General features: G+C 39.5%; 1 long non-coding RNA gene across 1 annotated transcript; it reads right to left on the bottom strand.

The window, feature by feature from the left end:
• Positions 1–6,780: 6,780 nt before the first annotated feature.
• Positions 6,781–13,287, bottom strand: LOC310766445. Its single transcript, XR_014550154.1, has 4 exons — positions 13,233–13,287; positions 12,140–12,335; positions 8,543–8,674; positions 6,781–6,937 (listed from the first exon to the last, which is right to left on the bottom strand). It is a non-coding gene; the product is annotated as an uncharacterized lncRNA (long non-coding RNA).
• Between the last annotated feature and the right edge of the window lie 3,157 nt (positions 13,288–16,444).

Genomic DNA, 16,444 nt, shown 5'->3' with positions numbered 1-16,444 from the left:
TAAATAAGCAGGGAGACAATATACAGCCTTGTCGTACTCCTTTCCCAATTTTGAACCAATCAGTTGTTCCATATCCAGTTCTAACTGTAGCTTCTTGTCCCACATAGAGATTTCTCAGGAGAAAGATGAGGTGATCAGGCACTCCCATTCCTACCCCCTTCCAATTCAGGGTACGATGTCAAGCAATAATCTTGAAGCAGAAAACCAAAGCTCCTTTGGTGACCTTGGGCCAGTTGCTGCCTTTTAGCCTAACCTACCTCAAAGGGTTGTTATGAGGATAAAATAGAGAAGGGGAAAACCCCCCCACATATGCCACACTCAGCAACTTGGAGGATATAAATCAATCAAACAAGCAAAAAGAAATAAAAGAAATCGCAAGTTCCAATGAAATCAATGGGAATTAATTTTAAGACTATAGGATTACAGCCTTCTAGAATGCGACGTGTTCAGATCAGATAAGGTGTTTGGCTTTTTCTACACCTAACGCTAAAAGTGTCACTGAGACAGCACTATTTGTGTCCATAAGTGAATATAATTAACCTGGGTCAGAAAGAAGAAGAGTCCCGTTTTTAAACAGGAGGTTAATTTTAGCCAACATGGGCTTCACATCTTAATTTCAGGTGCGGGAGATGGGGAAAGTGCTTTTAGTGTCATGTGTGAAAATGCCCTTCGCTCGCAGCCAATTATGTTGTGCAGCTTAACTAGGTTGAAGAGTTCCTTTTCCTGTTCTCTGAAATGACTGATTTTTCACTCGGTTCCCAAGGGTGAAATATAGCGGAGTGAAAAAGAGATGTTTACTGATAGTGAAAACAAAACATACTTATTCATACAAAGTAATCTTATCTCTGAAATGCTGTGATTGTTATCAACAAAATATACGCCCTTGGTTGGGATTTGAGCTCTCTCCCCCCACCCCCCACCCCGGTTAAAGTGACAGCAGCAAGAAATGGAAGAACACCGTCTCCCTTCTACATCCATTACCTTCCCCCTCTCGAAAGTGTGTGTGTTCATTTCTATATACTTGAAAAATTAACAGACAAAGAAAAGAAACAAAGAATGATGTTAGATGGGAAGGAATACTACTGCAACTTCCAGAGCTAACTAGTCACTCCCTGTTGTGGCTGTGCTTGCCATCCCTGTTGTTGTATTTCCTTTTAGCTCCAAATGCTTAGCCCAGAACTGGATGGCATGTTCTATGCCCCTACAGGGGGAACAACAATTCCTGTGCATCTCCAGTGGGCAAGGGAAGAGTGTAACAACACCCTGGAAAATGACAGTAATGTAATTGAAAAATACTGCAGATAAATATTGGGCCCATGTGTACGGATCATTGTTTTTCACGTGTCATCAATAAAATGAGAGCATCCTGTTAGCATGCTGTGTATCCTGCATACAAAAGGAGTATAATATTGCTCGTTTCAGCATAGCTTTAAGCCAGATGCAATTGTGTCCTTCTACCATATTCATGTCCAATTTTAGTTCTATGTCGTATTTGCTGTGTGTCTACATGAATATGACAAATCACTATCCTATATATGTGTGTGTGTTCAGTTGCAGAGCACCTTCTTTCTACAGCAAGGACTTTATTAGAATAGGTTAAATGCTGATGCATGGCACATGGCCATGGGACTGAGGGGTTGATATAGTAATAAAGTGTGAGACTTAATATGCAATAATATCTTTAGAGCTTCTTCGGTGTTTTATTTCAGTAATTCGGTTATATTATCTTAACCTTATCTCATTAATGCAAGAGGTGTATTGGAAGGCTGGAGACCCAAATCTGGAATAGTTAATCTGTTATTAATTAATATAAGGCATTGCAAAATGCAGTGAAATGCGAGGCAGCATATTCACAATCGTAAGCAGCTGATTAAATTTATAATGCAATGTTAGGTATTTGGATATTTCTATCATCCCGATACAGTCCTTTGCTGTGCTGTCTGCAAAATATAATAACTTCTAAGCAGTGTGTAAAACAAAGTGCTCAATTCACTTTATTAAAATATCCAATAATAATTGATTTAAAGGCAATAAAATGTGTTCATTAGAGGGCTTATATTCAAGAAATATTGAAAGTATACCTAAAACTGTCACTTTTATTGTGAATGAACAGGATAATATAATTTGAAAAGAGTGTGATCATACTAAAGATTTGTCCTGCAGCATTATCTGATAGCTCGTAAAGTGCTGAAATTTAATATGATGCTTTCAGTCAGTTTAATTGAAATTTAATTGCCACTTTGGGCAGAAGGTTTAGATCTGATCAATAAAATATTAAAGATTTTGCGCTTTCGCTTGGAACAGTTTCTTAGCCACTGCATCAAGGGTGCCTTGTGTTTTTAGAAAATATGCAATTGTTCTAGTTCACACAATGCGCTGTGTCATTTTCTAATTTTAATTTTTTTTTAATGTGCTGAACAGATAAATAGTGGAAATAATAAAGCCAAAGTTGATCCATTTAATTGCAACACGATGAAAGAAATAACGGTCACCTTCAGATTCATGAGAAAGGCATTAATGTAAAAGAGCTATAAATATTTTGAAATGTCAAACCTCAGAAAGACAGAGTCCAACATGAGACTAGCTGTAAATCAGGCACATAGAAGAACCCTGGGAAAAAAGATGGTTCTCTGGTATTTTAGAAATAATTACTAATACAAAAAGGGTAATGACGAACCTATAAATTATATTAAAAAGGGCCATTAGAGAAGGATTAGTTTATAAAGCTGAGAGATGGTTCCTGAAAATGATACTGCAAGTTATTTCTACTTTTCATTTCATGTTATTCAAGAAACCAAAAATTATCTGATTAATGATAAACTAATTGATTGCTATTCTGCAACTGAAGCACCCTGACCTGATTTGAGTTCACTCTTTAATGTGAACCAGATCATCTTCAATTTTATACTTTTTGGGCTGGGTTAAGAGTGCTGGTGATAGTAGAAGAATAACACTGCCCTCTTCTTTTTAACCTACGGGTATATGTGCAACTTCAATCCAATGAACACAGATTTGAAAACAGCAACCGAGAGAGTGGAATCCACGTATCTCTGCATTTAGAATAAGAACCATTTTACACACCGTTTCTGCATCTCCCCCTGCCCTTTCCCCGTCAAGTTCTTAGCACATGACCTTGATGACTGCAGTTATATTCTCGAGATGACTTAACTGCTCCTCCAGTTACCTAGACAACTGTATTACTGCTGCTCAAACCATGTTTTGCTGTGGTTTTTGCCATTTCTTCTCACATTCATAAACTGAAATAGTAATAATGATAATAATAATAATAACGCTGTTTCCAGTGGGAAAGAAAGGTGGTGTAAAAACTATCACTTCCTAGTGTATCACTGCTTCATTGCAATGCAACAGAGATTCTTATGGTAATACGGTACAAGCATGTATGTCTGCTGCTTAGGATGTAAGTAAACGGGGGCCTCGTGTGTGGCAGCAAAAGTAGGTTGTAACAGAGATTTAATCTTTCAGATTTATTTTAACAGGCGTGAACTTTCAATATTCCTAATGGTTTGATTCTCTCCCTCCCTAGCTACTGCTTGCTGAGGGGATAGAAGTTGACATAAGAATACAAGAAGACTCTTGAAAGGCTGAAGTCTTCCTCTATACCACAGCATCTATGAACTGGAAGGCCATTTCCCAGCCCAGTTCAGGATGCTGGTTTTCACTTATAAGTAGAATGGGATGCAGCTAAGAACTGGCTCTGCCGACACAAGCATGCTCCAGCTAAGATCTTCCCCAGGTCCCCCCTTTTGGGGGGAAGGGACTACTTAGATAAAGCCTTTTTGGGGGTGACATTCCCTTGTCCGCTGCAGCACCTCAGTTCTGACATGTTCTTCTATGGAAAACTCCCTCAGTCTGATGTCTTTTTGAAAAACATTTATTTACCCAGAACATTTATATATTAGGAATTAATACACTGTTATAATCTGGCCTCTAGCATCCAACTGAAATCAGTGGGTCTCACTTCTGTATAGGCATACATGGAATTGCATGGTTAAAGAAATTGCATTCAACATCCAACATGTCCTTTGTGTCCCTGAAGAACTCTTCACCCCTACCATCTAGTTGGAAGAGGTTAATAGCTAGTGCGAATGAGATAGAAATAACCAACCCCTCTGATTTTGTATGAATCCTAATGTTAAGTAAATTGCCATCAGTATAAGTGATGCTATTGCTTTCTGCTATCATAAAATAGTATGTAAGAAAAGTCAGCAGGAATCTTAGATCATCATGACTTACCGTATTTTTCCGTGTATAAGACTAGGTTTTTCCCTTAAAAAATAATGTCAAAAATTTGGGGGCGTCTTATACACGGATGCATCTCCCCCCATTTTCTTAAATCAGAGTCCCCCAAAATAGGGGGCATCTTATACATGGGAGCGTCTTATAGACGAAAAAATACGGTACATCTGAATTTTTTGTCTTCCTCAACGATTTGTGCTATTCCACAATGGGTCTGGTTTCATTCTTTGCAAACCACATAGAAGCCTATTTTGGTATTAAGTGATACATAAATGAATAAATAATAAAAATTCTCACATGTAGTATAGGAGAGCTTCTGGGTTTCAAGTTGCTATTCAGATGTGGTAGACTATGTATTTATCGTACCTTAAAACAATACTTGGTGTTACTGAACTATAAGGCAAAAGAACTGCTAAGCTAAGGATATGCATCTATGGCTTAAGAGTGAAAAAGGAGGCATTGAATAGGCTTAGGCCAGGAGTGGGGAACTTTTTTCAGACTGAAGGCTGCATTCCCTGGTGACCAGTTTTCCCAGGGATGCATTCCAGTAGTAGATAGGGCCAAAACAAATGGGAGCATGACCAAATGAGGAAATAAATTGGATAATGTCAGCGATCGTGCTTCTTCACTGTATCATTCTTCTTTAGGTGGTCAGCTACAGCTATTTTCTTGTTAAAATACAAAATAAGGGAGGAGACAGTCTACAAATTTGCCTCTTCCCTTATCTTATCCTCCTCCTCTTGTTTGCCTGCATCCAAACTGTATTGAATACCTCTGCTTTTGCTAAAAGTCCCTTTCTTTACAATTGCTTGCAAATCACCCTTGCTATCTGCTCCCACCTGCTTGCTTTCTAGTCAAGTGTCTACTCTTTTCATTTAAGCTGTGGCTAGAGAACTGGTGGCTCTCTAGATGTTGTTGGACTCCCAATTCCCATCAGCCAGAGGCACTGTGGCCAAAGGGCAGGGATGATTAGACACGTAGTCTGTCCAGCAGGTATTCTCTTATGATTTACTATTGTCGCCTCCGCCATATTGTTTCTCTGTTCATCACACCACCTACCCCTCTGCTTTACAACCTCTCTTCCAAAAACTTCCTTTCCATGCAAAGGATTTAAGATACTGTTGCTATGTTGGCCGCCGTCATCAACTCTCCAGACTTCATCCCTGATCCTTCATTGTCAAATCATCCCACACGCTCTTTTATTCATTCCGTTTATTACTTTAATCGCCATCTTTCTCATGACCATTTTATGTAGACTGTAAGCTATCTGAGTAGAACGTTGTTACTTTTTAGGTCTCCATATTACAAAGCACGCTGGGCCTTAAAATAGCAGCACTTCACTAATTATTATTATTATTACTAGGCATTGTGAACAGCATAGCTGATCTCCATGGATGGGGGATGAATTATAGGTCAGCTGCACAGTACATGCTTTTTATCTAAAAGGTCCAAGTTTATCTATGGCAAATCTAGGGGGAAAGTGTGTGTTATGGGGGGTGGGATCTCAGGCAACAGAGCTAGGAAATACCTTCTGTTTGAGATGTTTGAAGGTTCCTATGTCATGTCTTAGCCAGGGGATTCCTCATCAGAGGATGAGCTAGAGGCCCTGGCATTACACCAAGCCTTGGATTAGGTTTAGGAAATCAGCCCTGAGTGCTCAATGGAAGGACAGATCCTGAAGCTGATGCTCCAATACTCTTTGGCCACCTCATGAGAAGAGAAGACTCCCTGGAAAAGACCCTGATGTTGGGAAAGATTGAGGGCACAAGGAGAAGGGGACGACAGAGGACGAGATGGTTGGACAGTGTTCTCGAAGCTACAAACATGAGTTTGACCAAACTGCGAGAGGCAGTGGAGGACAGGAGTGCCTGGCGTGCTCTGGTCCATGGGGTCACGAAGAGTCGGACACGACTAAATGACTAAACAGGTTCAGTTTGTGGGTGCAGAGTCAGGATTTTTAGATGAGGCTGAGCTTTTCCAGCTGGAGGAAAAGGTCTCTGTTATCATAGTCAGTTATTGTTTTGTACTGGTTTTTAAGAACTATTTTTATCCTGCTTTTATGGCATGCTTGTAAATCAACATGAGGCATGGGCAAAAGGTGGTTTGTAAATAAAATAATAATAATGATAACAACAGCAACAGCAGCAACAGCAGCAACAAGAAGCATTTAAGCGCAACCTAAAAGTCCCATTTCTTCATTATGAGTATGTGAGTAGCCTGTAGGTAGACTCACAGTGGATCTCCCTTATATCATATTACATACTGCACGTGCATTAACATTTTACCAGTACCTTATAAACATACATATATATAAACATATATATATACACACACACAGAAATTTATGAGAGATGCTGACACATTGCTGGGAGGCAGGGCTGAGCTCTTATTGTTTCTTCATCTACATTCAAAACTTCATTTCAGTTAACTATGAAAATAGCCCCAAATAGTTTAAATTCCAGGAGGGAAAAGAAAAGGAGGAGAGCACAAACTAAACTAGTTGGAAATAATGAGGTCACAAAGTTCAGGAAAAGCCAGTTTATTATGCTTCTGAAATTAAAGTTGTTCCAGGATTTTCATGTTAGGTCCCTGAGCCGGAACTAGTCAAGTAAAATTTCAGCCTTGGAGCAAATTATGCCAGATTTCAAAGAGAATGATTTAGCTCTTTTTGAAATTCTATCTGCACACAAAGAAAAAAGATCAAGCCAGCCAGATGAGTAACCAAACACTGATAAATGAACAAATACTTCACCTTTCTACAAATATGACTTCAGGCAAGACCTTGTTTAAAATATTGCTTACTTTGGTGCATGCCTCTCCGTCTTGCTGAGGCCTGTCTCTCGAGAAACACGGTGATCTAATGGACATATATTTGGGAGTATGGAGGTGGAGTATCCATCCCAGTTAATCTCTTGAGTCTATCAGTAATTTGATTCATAGCTTTGGGGGAATCAGTCATACCTTCCTTGTGACTATTTTGCCTTCCACCCCATTTTACAAAGCTACTGCAAAGATGCACTGTGGGGCTCCAGGACACGTTTCAGATTACAATTCTTATTCCCAAGACATTCCCTTGATGAGAACAGCTACAGATGAAGAAGATTTTCATTTCTCTAATTACAAGTTTGACGCAGATGCGCTAAGATCGAAAAGCAGCTCAGCAAACTAGTTTCCGGCTGTTAAGTAGACATGGGCCAAATCTAGCACCTTAAACAGTTATGGCTTCCCCTAAAGAATCTTGGGAACTGTAGTTTGTTAAGGTTGCTGAGAGCGGTTAGGAGACCCCATACCCCCCCTCACAGAGATACAGTTGTCAGAGTGGTTTAACAATCACTCTTCCCAGGGAAATCTGGGAATTGTAGCTCTGTGAGGGAAATAGCCACTCTCAGAATCCATAACAAACTACAGGTCCCAGGGTTCCTTCAGGGAGGTCATGACAGAGTGGTATAAGATTGCTTTAAATGTATGGTGTGAATTTGGCCAACTCTTCCCCATGCCAAGTTATGCAGCAATGCCAAGCGTCTTTACCTTAAGTAAGTTCTGCTGAAACAACTGTGATGTTTGTCACAAACAGAAGATAGATCATTCGGTTTTTATTGTAATTATCATTTATTAAATTTGTATTCATCTGTAGATCTCAGGGAGGTTCACCACATAAAATTACATCCATGAGGCTTATTTCCAAACTCTTCAACCACCACACTTTACTGGCTTTCTTTAGGATTGGGGCATTTGCCATTGAATAAAAATAAAGTGGCCTTCAGCGGGAGTAAACACAGAAAGTAAAGGATGTTGAAGATGTTAGCCAATGTGTATAGAAGCTTCTTCTAGTGAGCTTTAAGCAATGGGACCCAAGGTCAACTTTCCAATCCTTCGCTGAACTCAATAACAGTCCAATATGGTTTACACAGTTCAATGAAACTTGCTTCCCAGCAAGTTGGGTTGCAGCTTTGAATGAAACAAAGAAACAGTGATGACTTTCTCCTACTGCTCTGCACTTTGGAAAGAAGCACGGGTAGATTTAGAAGCAATTAATGGGCTGTTGAAACACCTGTTTTGAGTGTGATACTGAAGATTAATGGCAAAAAGAATATGGAAACTGATTTGAAGTGGATGAATACATATATAATATTTTCAGATCAAGCCACTTTTTAATTTTTAATTGTGTTTTTAACTATGCCTCTATTATGCACAGCTGAGTGAGTTCTCATGGCTTCACTATTTTGCATTGCACTATGTTAGCACGATCCAGCCAAAGTTAAGCACCGACCTACTTATGACTTACCTAAGTCCAGTGGATTTCAGTGGGTCTACTCAATGCATGGATAGGTGTGGCTCCAATTCATTTTGTTCTCCATTCACAATGTCAAATTTTGATTCATTATAGTTCATATGTGGCTGGAATGTGCAGTTTGTGCTGTAAATGAGAGAAAATTTGCATTGTGGTGATATGATTATCATATCTGAGACAGTGAGGTTTTGGTATGTGAGCAAACCAAGTCTGCAGTCCACACACACCCATCCAATGTGGCAATCCAGATCTGGCTCCAGTTTAGTTTGGATCAATCTGGGCCTGATCCAGAAATCCAAATCTTGTAATCCTATTCACTTGCGCTTGGAAACCAAAATGTACACTTTTTTTGCTTTCTCACATAGTGCATGAAATTTGGAGACATGATAGCCCCTCAAGGCAGGATTTATCTTGGCAAATTTCAGACAGGTCAATCAAGAGATTTTTATGCTAGCCATCTTTAAAGTTTGCTTCCCCCCCCCCAAAAAAAGATTTTTTTAAAAAGACTGGTATATGTAATATTACCCTATATGTGTGTTGCTTGTGCACTGACTATGCACAATGTACTCATAATACTTACCCCACAAACAAACAAACAAACAAACAAACAAACAAACAAACACATGTACTAATAAAGACCAACACAGAAAACAGAACACACCTGTAAATAAAATACAAACCAAACCTTAAAAACTAGGGCCAAAATGGGAAAAGGACATAAGGTAACTGACATTGCCTAAGTAACTAAGATTAGGACCCGGAAAAAACCTATTACTGTATTTGTATAAAGATGGGATTGGGATTGGGATTGATTAGGAAGGGGTGGATAGCAAACAGGTATAAGGCTTGTCAGAGTACTGTGAAGAAAACAAAACAGAAGCCGAACAAATGCCACCAAAGTCTTTCTAAGAGATTACAAAAGAGTGATAGCAATGTGAACTTCCTTCTCCCCAAGCACTGAGTGTGTTGGGTGAGATTGTAAACCCTGAATTGGAAGGTAGAATTGCCAATGAGCCTCCCTCTTCCCTAGCCCTGGTGTTCTCCTTATATGGTGTTGTAATCAATAAATTAAATGCTTTGGTGATAGTATGTCTGGCTTTTTCAGAGAACATTTTGAGCTCCAGATCAACACAAATTGCTACAAATCAGTTTGGATCCACCCAACTCTAGCAATTTGTAGCTGCCTCAACCCAATCCAGATTTGGTACAGATCAGTACGAATCAGCTGATTTCCATTCAGGATTAGGAAAAATCAGTTGCACAGCCTTATTAAATACGTTGTAGCTCTAGATTAAAGCCTTTCAGTGATATTTCCAGAAATACAATCTATAAATGTCTTTTTTTTTTTTTGCAGTTTCTCTGTTTCTGGACTGGGGTTAATATTTTCAAATTTAATCAAATAAACAGCAGTAAAATTTGGACTTACAAAGGTACATGTCTTTAATTTCCCCCCTCCCCTAAAGCTCCATTTGTTTCACATGAGCAACACAAAACAATTAGTGTCGTTTTCTTCTGACAGTGCAGAATGAAAACAGAATTGAAATGGTTGCACCTCCAACTCCTGCTAATTTATCACAACCATATATCCTGCGAGAAGCTAAATAGGGGTGTGGGAGAAGGGTATGGAGAGATGCTTAGCTGATAGACTGTACCTCCACCTTGCAGAAGATTAATTCCATTGTACATTTTGAAAACTGCTGACAAGAAACTTGCTCACAAGTAATCAGAATCTTCGGAAGACTGATTTTGTTTCTGTGCCAGTGTATGATAAATAAGGTGGGGAAATGCTCTGCTTCATCTCTGAACATAACCATAAGTATTTAGAAATCAGTATTGCAGGATCACAAATAGGGGTGTGTGTGTGTGTGTGTGTGTAGCTGGGTAATTGCTTAACACCCTAATCACAAAAACATTATTTCATTGGAATTTAATTCTGTTTGCCTAATTGAGGTGCATGTTGGAATTCCCTAGATCCTTATTCTGAAACTAGCTACACTGAAGTGCACCTCATACTCATGGCATGCATCTTAACGTCCTTTAGGATGCTGGCATTAATTAGTCCTGCACAGGCAGGTAGCAGCTGCTACAAGATTGGGCCATTATTGTGCTGCAGTAGTAACCTCCACTTCGCAGAACATCTAATCCAAAATTCTTGGATTTTAATCAGATCAGCTACTGTGGTTTATGATACAATTAAGCTACATTTCTCAGGGTTGTGGATTGGGCTGTAATTTGCAAATCTGTAAACTGTAAAATAGTATTGGTTTGATTATAATTTACTGACTGATCTCTGTTAATAATCATAAATATTGATTAATTTACAAATAATTTTATAAGCAAATGAGAGTTTTATTAAATCCAACTTATTTTTCCTACTCTACAATGGGGGGCGGGGAATACTTGGAGCCATTTCTGAATAATTCAAACCCAAATGTAGATGTATTCTCTCCTAGTTTTGTGAGAAACCCTTAAAGTTAACTTGTCACAGAGACTAAATTGAATCTATTACCTACAGCGCAGTAGAAAAGAAGATGAAGGGAGGAAAAAAAGAGCAACCACGAGATTTATCTGATGTTTGGTTGATGTATGGGTATATAAAATCTTAAGTAATACAGATAATGTCACACAATATTGCAACATATATTTCCAGTTCAACATTCTAAGACAATAAGGCATAAATGGAAATTAAAGGAAAAATCTGAACGGTTGTCAGGGAGCACTTTTTCATTCAGAGAATCATAAACATATGGAATGGTGTGTCAGGCAAAGTTTCTGAGATAAGACTAGTGGAGTAATTACAAAATGGATTTATATCCTGGGAAATAAAAGTGCAGACAATGGAAAAGAGCTTGAAGTCAAATGATTTCAACCCTCAAAAATGTTCTAATCAAAAAGTAACTTTTCCTAAGCTGTAGCTGGGCTTCTCTTCTCTGCACTTGCCACTGTTTGTCTTTCTCTCTGTGCTGATTAATTTTATTTGAGGAAGTTTGTCTCCAAATGCTTCTACAAACAGGGGTTGGAGCACCCTTTTCTGGGTGAATTTGACTCATTTCTCCTTCACCCCTCCAATGACACACAAGCCTGTTTCTGTATTGGGCTGTCAACATTCCTTTAAAAAAATCTTCGTTTGATATTAATTATTTTTATTATCACATAAGCTGAACATCCAGGAGGTGAGGATGAGTTCAGAAAGGGCCTGTGCTGTGAACTGCCCTCTTGGCTGAAAACACAAAGAATGGGTATTCTAGCAGAAGGCGTGTTGGGTGGTGTTCCTCACCTGGCCATGTCACTGCTACAGACTGGAAGGTACAGTAGATCGGGGGAGAGGGTAAAGTGGTGGTGAGGTTGGTGCCGTTCAAGCACCATGTCAAGAGCACGACATTGACACTGCCCACGAGTTTGCACCATGCTGACCTTGCTGATGGCTCCTCCCTCCCTCTCTACCTTCCACTAAGCAGCAGCAACACAATTGACTGCAGATCAGGTGAGTGGCAGCACCCCATCATGCTGTCAATTGCTGTTGCTTGAGAGAAAGCTGTAAGTGTACGGGTACATAGAGCTATGTGCAAATGGCCTATCAAAATTCTCTGCCTTATTTGTATGAAACTCATTTCATGAAGATTCTTCAGGGGTGTGGAAATTCTCCAACAATTTGTTGGGGGCAAAGCCCACCATTGGTAGCTGCAGTAGCATAGTTTCTTCCTTTCTCTTTTACTGACATTGTTTTTGCTTTGGTCTTGTTGCTGATGATACACCAATTCCATGCTGATGACAATGATATCACAGGCTAGCGGGAAAGAAAAACACATTTTAAAAAGAAGGAAACTCTTTTTTTAATGCAACTCGAAATTAAAGGAGATGAAAATTACAAATAATATTTTGAAATGGCTCCCTTAAACAAGTGTCTCTGTAGCTTTGTTTCTTAGAGGAACATTTTATTGTTTAAGACTCAACAATATCACTAGCTGCAGAGATTCCGTATTTCCCCATAAACACCCAATTTATAAACACATTTCTCTGTCAGATACAATATTGTCAGCAATATGTACGTAAATACTCTGAAGAGCCATGGAAGCCTATGAGTTAGACACAAGAATGTGTGAAAAGCCCGTCCGATAATCCAGTTCAAGAGCATACAAAGCCTCATTTGATTCCTCTCAAAGTCTGCCTGATTTAACAGCCACATCCTTGGTCGCCATATTCACTGCTGAAAGTGCTCCAGCAAATCATTACCATCTCTAAAGGCTTGCATCTAAAGATCCACGCACACAAAGAAGAAGCATTTCTGCACACACACTGTGTGTGTGTTAGCTGATTCTTCTTCCCAGTTGCAGCCCTCAACCCCCTCAAACACTCTCTTCCAATTTCCCAAATGTTGTCTCTCCTTGCAAACGGGTGCAATTTTTCTACCTCATTTGCAGAGTTTTAGAATCTTCAGTATCTCTTCATAATGGTTATGTTCTTATTTATTTAATATAAAGCAAGGTTTCGTAGGCCCAGAACATGAGGTTGCTTACTGGTGAATAGGCTAAGGCACAACAACATAGGAAAATAAAGATGATTGTACATAAGAATCCACCTTTTAGTTTGTTCTTATCTCCAAACCATAATAATTGGAGATAATATTTAACTCTATAACTACCAATTACTACAATAATTTTGGCAGTTTCAGGGTTGAGTTTACCTTATCAATGTGAAGTGGCCCAGGCTTAACAATCAGTCCCTCTTCCCAGGGAACTCTGGGAATTGTAGCTTGTTAGTAGGGGTCGCCTAACAACTCTCAGCACCCTTAACAAACTACAGCTCCCAGAATTCTTTGGGAAAAGCCATGACTGTTTAAAGTGGTATCATAAAGGTTTGATACTGCTCTAAATGTATGGCATGAATGTGTCCAAGGCGTGGAAATCACCCTGCACAAAGTGCTCTAGAAATATGTATTAATAGGAAACAATATGGCATAAATATTCAGAGCAGACACATTTTACAGGATAAAAAGCAATACGAAAAAGTCATTTGTATGGTTTGTCCTTCAGAAGCTACAAGGCCACCTGTGTCTTATTATTATTTGGAGCCATCTGTCCTGAACCTCCACCGTGTGATCTGCTTCAGATATCTTTTCATACCTTATTTTCCTCCCATTTCCACTGCCACAGCAAATGCGGTCTTACTCCCCTTCCCCTCTCACTTAATTGTAGAATCTGTGCCCCAAGCAGTACTGTAAGAACTGTGTGCTGTCAATTAATAATATATAATACTGATGTATCTATGGTTTGTAATATAGTAACTCAAGTAAATGTATTAGGATAATTGTAAATCTATATCAATCCAGGAGCACACTTTGCAGCATTGTTCTTAAAATGAGAATGGGACAATATAGGACCAGCCATTACAAAAGCAGCAAGCCCAGGTTGCAGTTAACTACTGGGTTTGAACCACATAGTGCAGAAGATCAACAGAATTTCTTCACTGGTGGCTTTGTTCATTCATTTGTTCAAGGAGTGGTATTTTACCCCAAAAGATGGCAAACCATTTTTGCCCTGTTATTATTGCATATTTATTCCTATCCCACCGTTCCCCCTAACCAAGGACTCAAGGCAGCTTACCGATGAAATAGGAACAGCTAAAAACATTTGGGGGGGACCCCAATCATTTAAAAATATTCAAACATTCAAAGAATCCAAACAGTATATAAATATAAACAGTCTATTTAAACTTACTCTAAGCAATGACCTGTCCTTATGTTGTTACGCGAATGCTGACGTGTTATTACTCTCTATGGATAGACCCCCAAAAGATATTGACTGGCTTCCTTAAGACTACCCTGTAGGGATGGAGGAGAAATTAATTCAGATCACATTGAAATGTGCATTTTCCAAAACCATTTGTGAACCAAAACACTGTTGTCCTTCATCGAATGGTAGAGTTGGAAGGGATCTTGAGGGTCATCTAATCCAACCCCTTGCAAGGCAAGAATTTCAACTACGGTAGATCATATGTGACAGGTGGCCATCCAACCTCTGCTTAAAAAACTCCAAGGAACAAGAGTTCCACCACCTCTCGTATGAGTCTGTTCCACTGTCAAACAGCTCTTAATGTCAGAAAGTTTTTCCTGATGTTTAGTCGGAATCTCCTTCCTTATAACTTGAATCCATTGGTTTAGGTCCTACACTCCAGAGTGGAGAAAACAAGCTTGCTCCATCTTCCATGGGAAAGCCCTTTAGATATTCTCCCAATTTTGCAATGTGGTTCTTCAGCCAAGTAATGTGTACAAAATCAGAAACCCGACAGAACAGTATTGAGCCTTCAACTGGGATTGAAATTAAGGGTATGTTCATATTACCCATTGCTGCGGTTCCAGCAGGCTCTCACCACTGGTTTTTTAAGGGGAGAAATGATCTTGTAGTATTTCAAGCTGCTAATAAGAACAAAGCCTTAGCCTTTCTTCCTAGGTCGAGTTATGGTGCTAGCAGGGTTGGCCCAAGACATTTTGGCACCTGAGGTGAACCACAAAATGGCTTCCCCTCCAGTTGCCAAGGAAGAAGGGGTGAGTGAAGACCTACATCAGAAACAAGGGGGGAGCTGAAGATCTACTTTGGGAACAAGGGGGCAGCAGCCGTGGGCAATGCATTTTTTGGAGGCCAGATCAGCTGCCCCTGTGGATTCTGTTGCCTCACCTTGCCTCATAGGTGGGCTAGCCCTGCATGTGTGCACCAAGTCCAAAGAAGGAAGAAGAAGAAGAAGAGTTTGGATTTGATATCCTGCCTTTCACTCCCTTTAAGGAGTCTCAAAGCGGCTAACATTCTCCTTTCCCTTCCTCCACCACAACAAACACTCTGTGAGGTGAGTGGGGCTGAGAGACTTCAAAGAAGTGTGACTAGCCCAAGGTCACCCAGCAGCTGCTTAAAATTAAGAGGTGTGCCTGCCTCCATTGCCTCTCTAGATGGAAGAGCAAAAGGTCACTTTGAGCTTGAGTGGCTGTGGTAGATGTTCTACATAAGGTTTTTTTTTTGCTGCATTTAAAAAGCAGACATGTTTATAGGATACCATTCCCAGACCATCCTCACTCCTTAATATCTGCAGGCTGCAACTCATTCTCTTTCAGCTACCTGGTTGTGCCTTTTCTTTAGATGCCACAGCTATGACTCCTTCTATAAATAGGGAGTAGCACGTTGCTGACATTTCAGTTCCTCAGGATTTTGAATAGATTTTGGCATGACATTGCTTCTTCTTAATATCCCTCACAATCCTTTTGTAGGTTATAGGAAACACAGACTACACAAATCTGACTAGTAACTCAACTTGTAGTTCTGGGTTGCTTTGGAAGGGAAATATATATGCTTTGTTTCATCTGTGGTGAGAAAAAAGGAGTTACACAGATTTGTAGTGTAAAATCTAGGGAGGTGCTCAGAATTAATGACAATTGTGGGAAATTGTTTGTTTTCTCCTCAATACAAGAAGGGTCAAGTTGTTGTTGTTGTTTTTACAAAAAAATCTTTTTTAGTTTTTGCTGTTAAACATTGCACACAGGCCATAGAGCTCTGATTACCATATGAATAATCCAGTTTACGAACACCATCAATTATTTACACCCAAATTATGCCCAAGAGTTCTTCTCTGCATGGAGCACAAAGAGAGCTGTTGACTTTGAAGGTCCTGATAAAACTATAAAGCAGACACCAGTTGTTTATTCTGAAATGCCATATCACTCCAGACTAAATAGTTTTAAACATTAATAATGGAGAATTAGTAGGAAAGGATGGCACTAAGGACTGGGCAGCCTGAAGGACAATAATAATTAGTGAGTGTCGTCCATACATTAGCATGCATTTTCAGAAATTACAATCACAGCCTTTAAACAACATTGCACCACTGACCTTAATGGGGTTATCCTAGAAT

The sequence above is a fragment of the Podarcis filfolensis genome, assembly GCF_964270895.1.
Source record: "Podarcis filfolensis genome assembly, chromosome: 1".
Lineage (NCBI taxonomy): Eukaryota > Metazoa > Chordata > Lepidosauria > Squamata > Lacertidae > Podarcis > Podarcis filfolensis.
This window is presented reverse-complemented; position numbering and strand designations above follow the sequence as displayed.